Source organism: Thunnus maccoyii, chromosome 24 (genome assembly GCF_910596095.1).
Source record: "Thunnus maccoyii chromosome 24, fThuMac1.1, whole genome shotgun sequence".
Lineage (NCBI taxonomy): Eukaryota > Metazoa > Chordata > Actinopteri > Scombriformes > Scombridae > Thunnus > Thunnus maccoyii.
Genome location: NC_056556.1, coordinates 7,562,228 through 7,577,280, shown reverse-complemented (window position 1 = coordinate 7,577,280; position 15,053 = coordinate 7,562,228).

Below are 15,053 nucleotides of genomic sequence, written 5' to 3'. Positions count from 1 at the left end.
CTGTCAGATTTGGGCCATTTTCAGGATGATGTCTTGTAGTCTCATCCCAGTTTTATCAGATAAAATTTGAAAATTTTGAAAATGGGAGGCCCAGAAGAGGTGCTTTAACTACATCCACCCGCTTGTCAAGATCCATAACAGCATTGTATCTCAAAGAATAACGTCCGTATGAGATGATTCGGCAACTTACAGTTAACATCCAGTGCTAATGTAGGAGGTAGTGTGCTTTATAGTGTATGTGGGGAGACAGGAAGTAAGGGTGCAGAAGTTAGGGCGGTGGATAGGAAGGTCTGACATTCATGCAGGAGAGCAGAGTTTGCGTCCTGTTACAGACCTGCAATTAACCTCTTTACTAATTGCAAACACAGTCTCTTCCTTACCTTAAGCAGGTGTATTAGTTGCCTCGCCTTAAGCATAACTTAACCTTGTAAAATCATCCAATAATGATGGTCTTTTCTGGAGACGGGGCTGACCACATAGATCTTTTTTTACCCAACAGATTTTTTTTTTTTCTAATAGTGCAATATTTTAAGCAGTCGACATTTTTATTTATCCACATTGCCTCTCCCTTCTTACGATGTGTTGAAAGGCATGTTGACTCATCTTGGCAAAAGTTCTTGCAAGGAATTAAGCTACCGAAGTTTTTTGATATAAATCGGCATAAATAATATTCACAATTTCACAATTCAGATGTGTAAATAAAAATTCAGTCAGAGATGACAGCACACTAAGGATTTTAATGTAGAGTGTAATTTATTGCCTATGCATTTGACAAAAATAACTTTGAATCATGAATCATTTGTGTCCAACATGAGGATGTAATATTTCAGGATGCAAATTAATTCTACTTGTGAAGAAAGCAGATGTATGTCTTCCAAAAAAGAGCAGGTTTTGAGAGCCAGCGATCTCAGCACCTGGCAAAGTCATTGATGAATCACTAACGTTGGTCATCAACCCTGTCAGTCCCCTAAAGATACATGATATAAACTCCTACTGTAGCCTAGAAACACACACACACAGGCTTGTGTCTGCTACAGTAGGTTGACCACTCCAAATCCCCAGTATGCCTGGAAAACTCTAGTTAAAGGAAGTGAAAAAAATCATAATTCACCCTTCTCTCAACAGTGACTGTCAGAGGTACCCTTGAGCAAAATACTCAACCCACAACTGCCCCAGTGGAGCTGTTCAGTGGTCAACAGTAGAAGACTGTGGTTTTACTGAGTGGCTCCCAGGTGCGATTCTGTGAAACTTTTTGAGTGGCGTTATGCAGTGAAGAGAGTGTGCATGCTCAGCAATCCTTTGCTGGATAAATAAATAAGAGAAAAAAAACACCTGAGTCATTGGGGACTATCCCCCGCGTTGCAACAAGGAGATCTCGGAACTCAAAGAGACTGTCTCGCCTCTTGTTGAACAGGGCGCTGGACCTGAGCTGAACTTGCTGAACTGAGCTGTTCGCCCGGAGGGGACTTACTTACAGTGTGTTGCTGGTGAAATCCTTTTTCTCACCTTACCTGACAGGGAAAAAGAACACCTAGTGGAGGTGTCTGGAGATTGGGGCTGACAGCATCGTTGGCCTCCTTTCGTGAACCGAAAGGTCACCGGTTCAACCCTCCCAACAGCCAACATGTCCATCAGCAGCCGTTTGAACTTTGTATCCTGAGGCAAAGTTCTGACTCAACACCAACCTGGTCCTCTAGTGTGAACTGACTTTCACCACTATTCATTATTCACTGAGTATCTTCTTTCTGGGGTACACCTTGTGGAAAAGAAGCGAGCATGAAGCACAGAGATGAGGTCGAGAGGTTCACTGACTTCTTAGTTTTGGCTTATTTTGCCTTGATGAAGCAAAGTCAGCTCTACATCCAAAGTATTTTTTCCTGTTTTGATTGATTTATTTGCATAATTTTTAAAGGCTGTGAATTAACCAGTAATCCATTTGAAAACTCAAATTGTTTAAGACTTTTTTATGGTAAAAACATGTCTTTCTCCTGCTGTAGTACAGTGAAATAATCTTTGTGCAAGTCTAAAGTTGGTCACATTAGAGTATTTTCAATGCATCATTGAAAAGAGGGTTTCTAAGTTATTTGTAGCATGCTTTGTATTATGAAGAGGCTTGAAACATGGTCAGTAAGCTGCAGGATAGAGTTATAGCCTCTTTTTAATTGTCTGGTCACTTCTGTTCCAAATCATTGCCTGGATCCACTGCAACACAAGCCCAGGCCACTTAAATCGCTCTTCATCTTTTTCACATTTAAATTTATGGCCGTTGCAGATCGTGATTTAGCTGTGTGTGCTGTACGGGTTCTGCTTTTTGCTTGAGTTATGTTGTTGTTTACCGCCAGATCCGTGACGTCGCCTATGCATGCAGGTTGTTTGAAATGTAAACAAAAGGGTTCCGGTGTAAATGCAGGAATCAGATATGGGTCACAAGAATAAGTATAAACAGGAGGTCAAGAAAATCAGACATTGCGAAAAGAAATCTGAGTTAATCATCAAGACCTGTGGGGGAAAATGTAGTCCAAGTTTCGGTTACGGGATGAATTTATTGGTCCTCCAACTGGCCTCAACAATGCATGCTGGTGGTGATGTGTAATGGTTATCAGTAGGCCAAGAAATACCAATTGCACAACTGGGATAAATCAGACCTATTTTTAGCAGTGTTGATAATATCAGCATGTCAACAGGCTTTTTAAAATTGCAGAGGAATTTCTTAAACTCCCTTAATGTCCAGTGAGCATTGTGTGAGGTGATGGGAGACAGAAAATCACAGGCTTCGACACAACAACTCCCTGACGATGTGAACATACTATTGCTGTTTTGTCTTCCTCTGAGCCTCTTGTGGAAAGAAACTGATGATGGAGGCATTGATGACAGTGTTGTGGTTCACACACACACACACATACATCTTGGGAGGCCTTTTTTTTTAGTCAGAATGGACACAAAGCCATTTAAAACCCCTGAAAACATGGTTGTCTATAATAGTCATGACTAGCAACAATCAAATTTAGAGTTTAACGGTCAAAAACTCTAATCTGCTTCATCAGGACTGAGCGAGAGTGGTTTAATCAGATTTGATTGATAGTTGCCTGAGAACTCAAACAACCAAACATCTGTCGTCCGATTCTGATATTCAGATCTTGCGAAGTCCTGATTGGTGCATGGAATTTCGTGACATCATGTTTTTCCGACTGAGCCCCGCCCACCCCAAAACCAGTGCAAAGAGCGCTGCCAAAAACACAAATACAGAAATCTCTCAAGTGCAATAACCAGAAACATTTAACTTTGGCAGAAAATTTTGTGTCTATGTGGGATTCTATCATTCATAGTGAAAGAAGCTGGCTGAGAAAATAGGTTTATGGGGCCTTTAAGTCTAGGCTGGACAGCAACTTTTCTCAGTTCTTGGTTTATTTTGGATTTTATCACCTATATATACATTTTAAGATGCCAGTAGAATGTGGCTTTGAATCTATTTACAGGGTCTGACCACTCAATTATTGATGCTGTACACTGAAAACTATAGATAATGTTTCATGTCCAGTGTGTCCTAATTCTGACTAACTCACATTGTTGCTTGCATATTTCATTTTAGCAGTCTAAGGCTGGATAAAAAGTTTTCACGCAACAGCTGAACTTCATACCACAACCTGCAATCAACCAAAAAAGTTGGGAAACTTTCCTTTGAAGTCGGAAAGTATCAAATTTTCTTGCAGCCATCAAAAATGTTGATGACGTTAATACTTTTAGTTGGTTCTGCTCTGGCCAGCAGACAGTAAAATCAGCTCATTGAAACAAAAGAGATGAGTCAAGAAATACACGTCGACTTTGAAAAGTCAAAAGTACTTTCAAGGTTTGGGGATTAAGAGCTCCTGAATAAAAAGTTAACATTTTTCTTTGATAGCACACAGATGAATTCTTCATAATTAAGGACTATGTAGGTTGCTACCACTGTTACTATAGGGACAGATGTGGTCAATAGAAGAGATAAAGCTGGGTGACATTTATAAGCAGTTGTCCAGAGGAATTTCTTTGACAGAACTGCATGTTCATCTACTCTGAGTTAAAGACTCACTGGTATGTTTGAAACCAATTTGAGTCAGTGAATTGAACATGAACCAACTGAGCACTGTCACCATTTTCCCTATAATCAGCACTAAATTACAGCCTCATTCCAGGAAACTTCCTAATAAATTGTGGTTACATATCAGTTCTTTTTTTAAAATAAATGATACCATGGGATCTATTAAACAAAGAGTTGCCAAACATGTTACATGTCATTTTGACAGTTTGAAATGTTCAGTGTACTTGCTGAAACTCTGAATGCCCACTGTTCAGCATGCAAAAACGCAGCCTGTGAGCTGGTACTGTCATCATCATCCAACAACATCAGCAATGTTGTTTAGCGTAGCAGCAAGCCGTGAGAGTTTCTCCGCTCGGCAATGATCCTGAGGCCCCCCGTGGGACGCACAAATTCACTCCGCACACAAAAACAGCAGCAGTGTGTACCACCTCAGCTGTCACTCAAACAGCCCACTGGGTATCATCTCTCTCGCACACCTCCACAGGCAGATCTCCCTCCACATCTTTCCATCAAAACAACACAGTCTAGCCTCATCCATCATCCTGACACTGAGTGTTCTCCCTTTGACTGCACAGGATGTCCTTTCCTCACAGTTTGCAGGTAATGTCAAAGGAATAATGGCTGTTTACCAAGTGTTTATGTACAGTACTGCGGGACGTTGTCGAGGGGCCCCCAGCTTTAAAGGTTCAAACTGTAAATTGACAGTTTTGAAGAGTTTCGGTGTAACTAAATCCTTTTCTAGCTAAATGAGGGTGACTTGATTTTGTTTTGATGGGTTCCACCAACAGAAAAGCTTTGATGGGCTGTAAAAATATATTTCCAGTTACATAAATGTATCATGTTTTTAGTAGACCACCTCATGGAAAACCAAGTTTTTATCATCACATCTCAGTTCTTTCTTGACCTCGGAAAGGCCTCCTACAACAAAATGTAACATCTTGAGTGTAATGAATGCAATTTTCCCTTTTTTTCCTCACGTGCTGTTTTGCAGGGTTGATATGGTGTTATGCATGAGTTTAAAAACTCACAGCCTCCCACATAACCATCTGCTATCACGCCGTGTGTTGGAAAGTATTTATCGCGCACTCATGCAATCAGATTCATCTCATTCTGCAGAGGTTTGTTCATACAACTTTTCTTGCTGCAGGTTTTGTGAGTTATAAACTAGGAAATACAATAAAATCACTTTTGCATGTTGCTTTCCCATCAGTTTCATAGTCAAGAAGTGAAGATGAAATGGGAATTATGATGCTGCAGCATGCATGATAACAACCCCCTACCCCCCCCTCCTTCTCCCTCTCTCTGATCTGCTGTAAGAGGATCTGTGTGCCTGGATTTGGCACGACAGCTGTACAAGGCACCAAGCTTCCAAGCACACCGTATCTGTTTGCTTTGGATACTGGTGTTGTTGCGAACCTCCCGCAAGAGGATAATATTTCTTTGTAATTAATAGCAGCCTGCTCTGTCTTTTGGCCGGGGAAGGAAGCTGGTTTGCAAACAGAGAGACGGAAACTTTACTTCCTTGCCGGCCGTGGTTGAGTTGGATCAGCTGGATGGAGGCAGCAGGGAGACCGCCCCTCCACCATGAAAAACTCAGGTTCAGGCCCCTGCGGATGCGAGGATCTGCCTTGCTGAAGTACCTTGAGCAAAATGCTGAATCCCTGCCTACTTACCTGTGCAAAGTGAACTTTCCAAACTCTTTTTTTTTCCAGAAATCCTTTTGAAACCAGCTGTCTTCTTCACTAAACGGTTTCCAAGTTTCTGCAGCTACTTTACACAAGACTTTTAGACAAGAAAAACAATATTAAAGTATGTGTCCTGAAAATGAATGACATAGATGTTAAAGGTCTGGCAAATCAAACTTCACCTCATGCATGTAATAATTCAAAAATGGCTCTGCAAGCTGATACCCTTTCAACAATGTTGATGTAACAAAGCCTGAAAGGTGTGAGGTTAAATTGCCTGTCATATTCACATCTTCTGCCTTATCTAACGTCAGCGGGTTCATTAAGTTGACTTGAGCTCTACGTAACTTTGGCATCAAGACGAGTACAAGCAGTACATGCAGCATAATCCCGAAGAAATGCCACTGTCTAAAGCCATAATCCTGGAGGGCTTTAAGACTCTTGCTTTGCAAATACAGTACAACAAAAAGCTCTGTTAAGATATTAGTTCATCCCTAAATGAAGACATCTCACGCAGATTTCAAGAATCAAGGTGAGGACGTCAATGCTTGGGTGCATGTATGAACTAGATTTACCCCTGCACCAGTACAGCTTGGACAAATTCTCACAGTAGTATTTAGCAATTATAACTTATTTAAGCCTTACATAAATAATAACTCCTTTACACAATGGTCATAACGTCATCGTGCACACGACACATCCGGCTCTGGCCAAAAACAAGAGCGGCTCTGTATGTGTAGCGAGGAAAGAGACGCATCCCTCTGACAGATTTCCATCAACCCCCGAGTGTGATTGTAAGAAACCTGGTCTCCGCCAAGAAGTGTGACTCAGGCAACACTTATGACATGTCATTAAATCAAGGCTGTAGTGGGTATTAAGACGTGTCAGTGACAGCTTAGTGAAAGGTTTGTTTTGCGTTGTTTTTCTTTTCAGATGAGTGCAGACTGTCGTAGTACAGCTCTGGATGGAACGAGGTGAATGGAGAAATTAGGCCTCAGAAGTTGAGTGAGAAGGATTCAAAGTCTGGAGGTGGATTATTTTACCCACAAGTCTACAAATAATAAAAACATTTTATGTTGCAATCAGGTTGTGCAGCTCTTTTATAGTTCAATATGTTGGGAAATATGCTTATTTGTTTTCTTGCAGACAGTTAGATGAGAGGATTGATAATATGTTCATTTTGGTCCAGTGAATGTGAAGCTACAGCCTAAAACTCACTAATGAACACATTAGATCTTGTTTAATTTGCACAAAAACCCAAAGAAGACGAAGAAAGATGACGAGTCAACTAACCGACTGCTGGCCATGTACAGTATTTATCAGACATATATGAGATTAGTATCAATCTAAGTGTATTTCCCAAATATTACTTAATATTACATGTTGACATTTTTGGGTCAACTTTCAAGTGAAGGTGCTTTCTAACTTTTGTGTCCTATAATTCCAGCTTTGTTTTGTCGCCATTTTCACCCTCCTTTCCACCTCTTTTTTTAAAAACATCTCCCTGCTGAAAGTGTCACGTCTATATCTCTCAAACCGCAGCACTCTAAGCTCTTGAAACACAAGACTACATTGTGTCTCTCATTCACCGGCAAATACGTGCGCTCACTCGCTGTTTCTGAGTTTCTGTCTACAAAACACAACACCCTCTGACTCATTCCAGGGGCTGACAATGCCCTCCTGTTACAGTATTGCATGTCCTGCAAAGAGACACGGCTCTGGCAGCGACTCAGAGATCACCAAACATGAGAACAAGAGCTTCAATGGAGCTGATTTTTGGAGGCTGTTGCACTGCACAAATCTGATATGTGACCAATTTTAAGGAGAGAGAAAGAGTGAAAAAGACAGGTTGGTTTTTTTTTTGTTTTGTTTTGTTTTGTTTTGTTCTTTTCTCACAGGAGACATTTTTCATCACGCATATTACCATGATTCTCATCAGTGTACAATCTCGGTATCTCAGCGTCCAAAAATGCGGAACTGACAAGCTCAGCACCTCTTGATAAGAATCTGCAATGCTCACGGAAACCTTTTTTTTTTTTTTTTGCTCACGTCCCCTCATCATGCTGGTCTCCTTGGCCTCTCACATTGCCGTCATATGCAAGATCCCCAAGGACACCGACGAAAGCAGGATTTCTTGAATTGCTGAGATGACTTACCTGATGCAAGCTGTGCCAGCATCATAAAAAAAAAAAAAGAAAAAAAAAAAAGTCTGGATTGTACTCCCACCGCAGATTCTCCACATACTGACACATCATTATACACAGGGCAAAATCGTCAAAGATAATTTAAATCTGAGGGTGTAAAACCACAGTGTACCAGTGTTTATATAAGCCCACACCCACAAGAGAGATGATATAATCATTTCTCAGTTTTGCACACTTAAAAACAAACTTCTTTCTGTCAATTTGTTTATTAATAAAAAAACATGCCAATTCCTGTTTCATTAATTTCTTAGTGAGTATCTGACTAAATCTGGAAAGGTATCAGGAAAAATGAGACTCTTTTTTTCAGTTGTTTTTGTGGACATAAGGACTTAATTACTGACAAAAAAACGGCTTGCTAAACAGTCAGGTTTTCTTAGTCAGAGGATGCTGGGTTTTGTCTGCATGCATGTGCAAATGTGGAGTAAAAAAAGAAGTGTGCGTAAGGGGTGAGTGTGCACCAGGGGTATGTCAGGGCAAAGAGCTTTGACGTGCATCTTCCGCAAAGTGCGCTTTTCCGTTGGAGGCACATTCTTTTCTTTGAGTCAAGGATATACTCCCTATATAATACCATACTATAGTCTAACAAGATTAAATTAGGGGTGTTGCTTTATGAGCGTTCAAAACTGACATATTTACTACTTGATTGAAGGTTGCAGCGAGGTGTGCAAGCATTCCCTTGTCAGCAAATTTCAATGGATGATTCAACTATTTTGAATCAAATTACTCACTCAGGCTTAATCGAGACAGGAACCAACCTGATTAATCTGATTACACAGTTGCTTTATGGAGCTGGATGGAGGACACAAAGTTCTACATTTATGAAGATAGAGCCTCTGGTTATTTATGGTTGGAATAGGTGCAAAATTTGAGACTTTATGAAGGAAAGATATAAAGCACACATGAAAGGAGAATAGTATCAGCACAAAGAGGTCATAATCTATATAAACTTTTGACCCGAAAGAAATGTTTTGGATCCACCAACTGAATATGCAATTTCTTTTTTGGCAATTTATTTCAAGTCTTTGAAAGTTTCTATCCAGCGCATCAAGTTTTAGATCTTCCCAACCGTTCCTACCCAACAAAAACAAAAACAAGAACAGAGAAATGAACAATTGTTTTAAATCCTTGTTATCTCATTATCTAGTTAGTGAAAAGTGTCTATTGTGTGTTAGCACCTCCCCTACACACCTGGAGATGATCACTTAATCACAATAAAAGGAGGATGGTGAAATCGCAGATAAAATGGTGAAGACAGAGATAAAATTGTACACTGAGACTACAGTGTTGAGATATTTTCTTTGTGTTTTTGTTTTAAATCCAAATTCCTTTTTTTAACCACTTTTTTAATGATTAAAAAACACACACAAAAAAAACAACTAATGAGCCCCCAGAAAATGCTAACAAATGTCTTGGTCATTGACATGGTTTGAGTTGAAGCTTAACACACACACACACACACACACACAAACTTAAAGATTAATGGGAGAGCAGAGATCGAATGTCAGCCAGGGCACGTCTGTTTCATGCCTGCTGAAACCTGGTCATCCACATTCTCTGTCAGTGGCTGTGTTTGTGTGTGTGTGTGCATATTTATGAGTACTTGTGTCTTTTTCATCTGTTTGTTTCTGTGAGCGAGCCATGTCAAAATGAGGACGTTAACTAGAGGAAACAGTTCTCTGGCACTTGACGTTTAGACAGACTGACACAAATGATGCACGAGAAACGTGAACGAGGCCAGGAGGAGTTAGTTTAGCCTCTCCAAGTCACACTGACCCCGAAAACCACAGCGGGACTTATTCTGGGAAAGACCCTTTACAAAACCTAACCATCACTCATTGCATTGTGCACCGAGGCCAGTGGGAAAGCAACAAAGCGGAGGACATCGTGACCGCAGCTTCAAACTGTGTAGGCCACAACAAGGGCTGAAGCCTCACAGCAGTAAATCAAAACGATTCCTCGGAGAGTCTCCTCTCGCCAAATTCATCCATATTTTCTTGGGAGATCTTCTGCATACCACGCTGCAGACAAGTAGAAACCGCAAATTCTGAGAAAGCACTTTGAAATGAGTGATGACGGTAACAAGAATGCCAAATTCCTGTTTTCCAAGAAATGTTTTGCTAGTTTCCGACGTTGCACTTTGCAGGTGCTATGGCCGGGTCGCAGTGCATCGTGGCCCTGCCCTGAATTTAGTGTCGGGTAAATCATTTGCAGAGAACTAGTGTACATTTTTATACTTTTAATAAAAACACATTAGATTTAAGAGTGTGTTTTGCATGTGGGATATTGGAAATACAGGAATTCCTAAAGAGAGTTAAAGGTTTGTGTAAATCCCCTCGCCGCGTGTCTGCATTCTTATGGATCAAATCTGAAGTGCCTCCCTCTGTGAGAAAGACCACCTGACACAATTTGTCTTCGCTGCAAGCCATCTATATACTGTACAGCTCACTTTACACAAGACAAATGATTTGCCGACAGATTTGAATATTCTGGTTCCACGAACTCATAAAAAAAACACTTGTTCTTTCAATAGAAGCGCCATGGCACAAGCGCACCAAAGCTTTTCCAACATCTGGATCCAATGATCTGCCTTTGTCCAATCCACGGTTGCCAGGGCCACACAGATGTGCTGACAGGGTTTTAGCCAATCTGCCATCTCACGTACTGCTTCCTATAATCCTCCTCCTTCACCAAACCCCGTAGCCTGCAGAGCTCTTTAAACGCCTCGCTTCTGGTTGTTTTTCCCTCCTCTTACCTTACGCTAGTTTTGCATGCAGATCACAGCACCCTGCTGATTTGCGGTTTAGATTTCCCAAACATGCGCTCCCGATGTGTAATTTGGTGTCGGTGACTGCAGTGGCTGTGTCATGGAAATAAAAGTGCAAGGTCATCTTAACAAGTTTGTGAATCAGAATGACCGCAGACAGTTTACAGTAATAGGGAACTTTTTGGAGGATAAAAACAAATATTGATTGATGCAAGATCTTCAGATAAACAACACTTCAGTTTTTTAACCATTTTTTTTTACTTGAATACGTCATAGGTGCTGAGCAGCCATAACAGTGGTATTGTTGGACTTTACTTCCCACAGATAAAGAAGAAATCAGACGTTGTGGCCATGACCGAAACTTGGGATTTTCCCCGAGTTGGAACTTGATTGTGTGTAGGTGTCGCTCTGCTGGATTGCTGCTCATATTTGCTCATCGATTTATTCCAAACAAACATTTGCTGCTGCTGTCAGTAAAATGAAATGCATTACTTCCTGTGCAGCATAAAGAGTTGACAGCTGAGTTAAAAAATGGACAGTTATTCACATGATAATGACAGCTTGGTATACTTATATAGCCATTAAGCATTCTTTAGAGATACAATATATCTTATTTATTCTTTTTTTTATCAGTAATTTTCACACAAACACTTGCATCACTTGGAGTGCTCAGGTTCAATCTATCCAGCATGGACTCCTCTAATTCCTTCTGAAAATCAAGTGCTTACAGTATTCTGGGAATTGACTCCATCTCTGTGTGAGAACATGTATGGGGGAGGGCGACGCATGCTGCCTCAGCACATTTCCAGCGGTTTGCTCGGCTTTGTCGCTTACAGTAAGCTCTGACTGTGTCATAGAGCGCACATCAGTCACACAAACTAGTCATCTTATGATCTATAGTGGGCTGAGTAGATAGCAACAACTTTGTATGAACTGTAAGAATGTACTTGGGTTAAATCTATTTTCTGAGAAGTAGCCAAAATGCTCTTCTCTTCAGCCAGTAGTCTCTCCAGCATGGGTCTGCTTTGGGTCACCTCCAAGTCGGACCTCCACATTCAGGAGGAATCCTCATCAGAAACCATCTCAGCTGGCTTGTTTCGACACAAAGGAACAACTGTTCTTCTGAGCCAAGGCACCATGCTGCGCAACAGATTTTGTTGTTGATTGTAACCACAACCACATTCTTTCAGTCACTATCATCAGTAAAGGGGTTAGAATATAAATTGACTGGAAAATCAATACCAGTTTCAATCATTTTTAAAGTAAAATAACTTCACCACCATTACATGTGGTCCTTAGCTCTGGATGCTAAAAAAAAAAGTGTCTCACAGGTTGATTTACAGCTTTTTTCTTTAAAAGAGTTACAGGTTTTCTTTTTGAGGCAGCAAAGACAAAGATGAACTATGTTTTCAGGGTATTTTACACAGCACAGCACTGGCTTGTATAGAAACATTTAATTTGTCATAAAGTCAGTTATGCTAACTGGCCAAGCTACATCATTTGGCTAATGTTTGAAGTGAGAAGCGTTTGTGATGGAAAATAGTAATCAGGTTGATCACACAAGACATATCCAAAATATTAATGTTGATGCTTAAGAAGGTTTTGGCTGGCTTGAAGTATGATTTACAACCTGATCAAATACATTGTGTTGGACCTATCACAAAAACCCTAGAAAACTTCCTGCAGCACAAGCTTTCAATGTATCACTTTCACAAAGATTACTTCATTGTCTGGCATACTTTTTCTCTCTCGACTCTGTAATGCAGCACGTTAGCCTGAGGTCCTGGGGCTGGAGAGAAATACGACACTCGAGCGCTGTTTCCCATAGATTGTATCGCAGCGTCGAACCGTTTTTGTGCTGAGGTTGCTTCTTTTCTCTGCTTTTGATCATTTTCTCCGTTTTCAGACATCGCTCAAGTCGAGCTCGAGCTCCATTATCTCTTCCCGAACAAGTGCAGCAGCAGCTTCAGTGTCTTTTGACAGATAATAAAGTAGGTCAGGATATGAAAGCCAAGCTGCAGACAGAAGCAGAGGAACAATGGTAGAGAAAAGGAGGGAATCACTAGATGAGAGGGTCAAAAGATCTTGAATGCTACTGTATATGACTTTTAGGAGAAAATTACTTCTCAAAACCTCTTGAAAGTCTACAGGCAGAGCTCTTGTCATAGATAACAACTTAAATATCTATCAGAATGTTCTCACTTTTGTGCCAACTTCTACATTATCAAAGTATGTATGATCCTTTTCCAAATATTTCCACAGGTTGAAGGAGTACAGGTACATGAAATAATCTACAGAAAGCATTTTCTTATACTCACAAGAACATAAAAGTTATCATCTTGACCTGACAAGCTTGTTTGTTTGGGTTTTTTTTTTTTTTTACCACAAAATACTTAATTTTTGTTTGCATGGTCAAGAAAAAACATTACTTCCTGATTAAGACTGCAACTCCCCTCACAAAAGAACAGACAGGCAAAGGTTAAGAATCAGGAAAACAGGGAGAGAAGAAGTTGCTGGAGGACATGGGTGTTGATAAGATTTGTGTGTCTGCTCACTCTGTCTGTACTGTTCATCTGTAGCCTGAGGGCCCTTCTGAGGCCCCCCCGAGACCCAAGATTTGGTGGGTAGTAGTTCTGTCACGAGCCTCTTAGACAAACAGGTACAGTATGACATATACATACATCTCTTTCTCTACCACACACATGCTCTTTTTTTTTTTTTTCTTCGTATACGGCTGCTATAGGAGTTGGATGCAGACCAGCACTGCAGGGTGGGGAGTGTCCAAGCATGTGCAGCAATGACATCATTTGGCTGGTGGATGTGTATTTTTAATTTACACTACCTTTCTGTTCCTGGATGTGATTCAAGTCAGCGTCTCCTCAATTCATGACATGTTTCCTCAAGAGTTCCTTAATGGAAATGAGCTGAAAAATTGAACTAAATAGTAAAAGGATGGGTGCCTTGGCTTCTTTTCACAGGCCAGAGGTCAGCATTACTTGAGCTGGTGCAGTTTTTAGTAGCGTCTTGCCTCAGTGTGTGATGAGGGTGCTCCTCGTCAACTTAAGGCAGTTCTATATTTATAATCTGGAAGTTGATTCATCAAAACCTACTGTAAGTCTTCAAATATTATTAATGGAGCAGTAATTGCCAAAATGACCACCGGCACACTTTATTAGAGGGCCTGAATGTGGGGCTTGAGACCATAATGACTCATTGAAAAAAATATTGACTTAATATTTCCAGAGAGAAGTTGACGCTTTTTGAATGGGAGTCCATTGGAGCCAGCATCTAGCTGCAATCGGTGGCATTGAACTTTAAGGGACTTCGGCATGGCTTCAGCCATGATAGTTACCACTTGGTGTCAATTAAACAACTGGCCAGTGCAAAATGGATTGTGGGATACTGAATTACACTGATTTAAGGTATTTCTCAGCCACATTTTTGATGTATTTAGTCTAGAAGTGTGGACTCTGGAAACATTTGGTACTGGATGTTAGGTACATGTCTTAGACCACCTGAAGAGCTTTCACAGTTGTCTGTTAGCTAAATTATGCTAATCAGTTTAGCCCCTGGATGTATAGGTCACACAGTGAGCGTCATCGGGATGGCAAACACAAATAGAGCTGGAGGAGCCTCTACAGTCATTTAGATCTATTGTTTGGGAGCATCAAGGTTTCCCAGTAAGTTACTTCAACACTGGACAAAGAGTGGTGGAACAAACATGGTCCAAGATGGGTCAACCAAAGTTAAATGTGCCACATGGTAAACTTAATACTGTGGTAGGCTACATACATGTTGCTTAAAAGACCTTCAGCAATGTGTTTTCTCTTTGATATAGATACCTGAAGCCTTCTCACAGACCTGGAATTGAAATCTGCAGGACATATTTAGCCTTGAGCTTAATTGCAAGGGAAACCCCAGACAGTTACCTCTATCCAAAGTAGCTTCACCCACCATCTGTGCATCATATGGCCCATACACACCAACGGACTCAGACCCCAAACTACACAGGAAGCCCAACCTTAACAAACGTAACGACAAGGTTTACGAACCCTAGCAGCAGTTAGACCACAGTTCCTCCATGTCCCACATCTGGAGAAAACAAAACAAGTGTAGACATCAGCATTGCCAATATGCCGCTGGGTAATAAATCATCAATTTATGAATCATAAATGTGCAGGAGAGTCTCAGGATGATCTTTGAGAGGGAGGTTTTTTTCATGTGGAGTCCGTGAAAGACAGATGTCTCCTATAGGTTTACAATCTGAATGGCGCTCTTTCTTCCACCCTGTACAGGTAGACGAGGGAAAAGTGAGCAGGGGC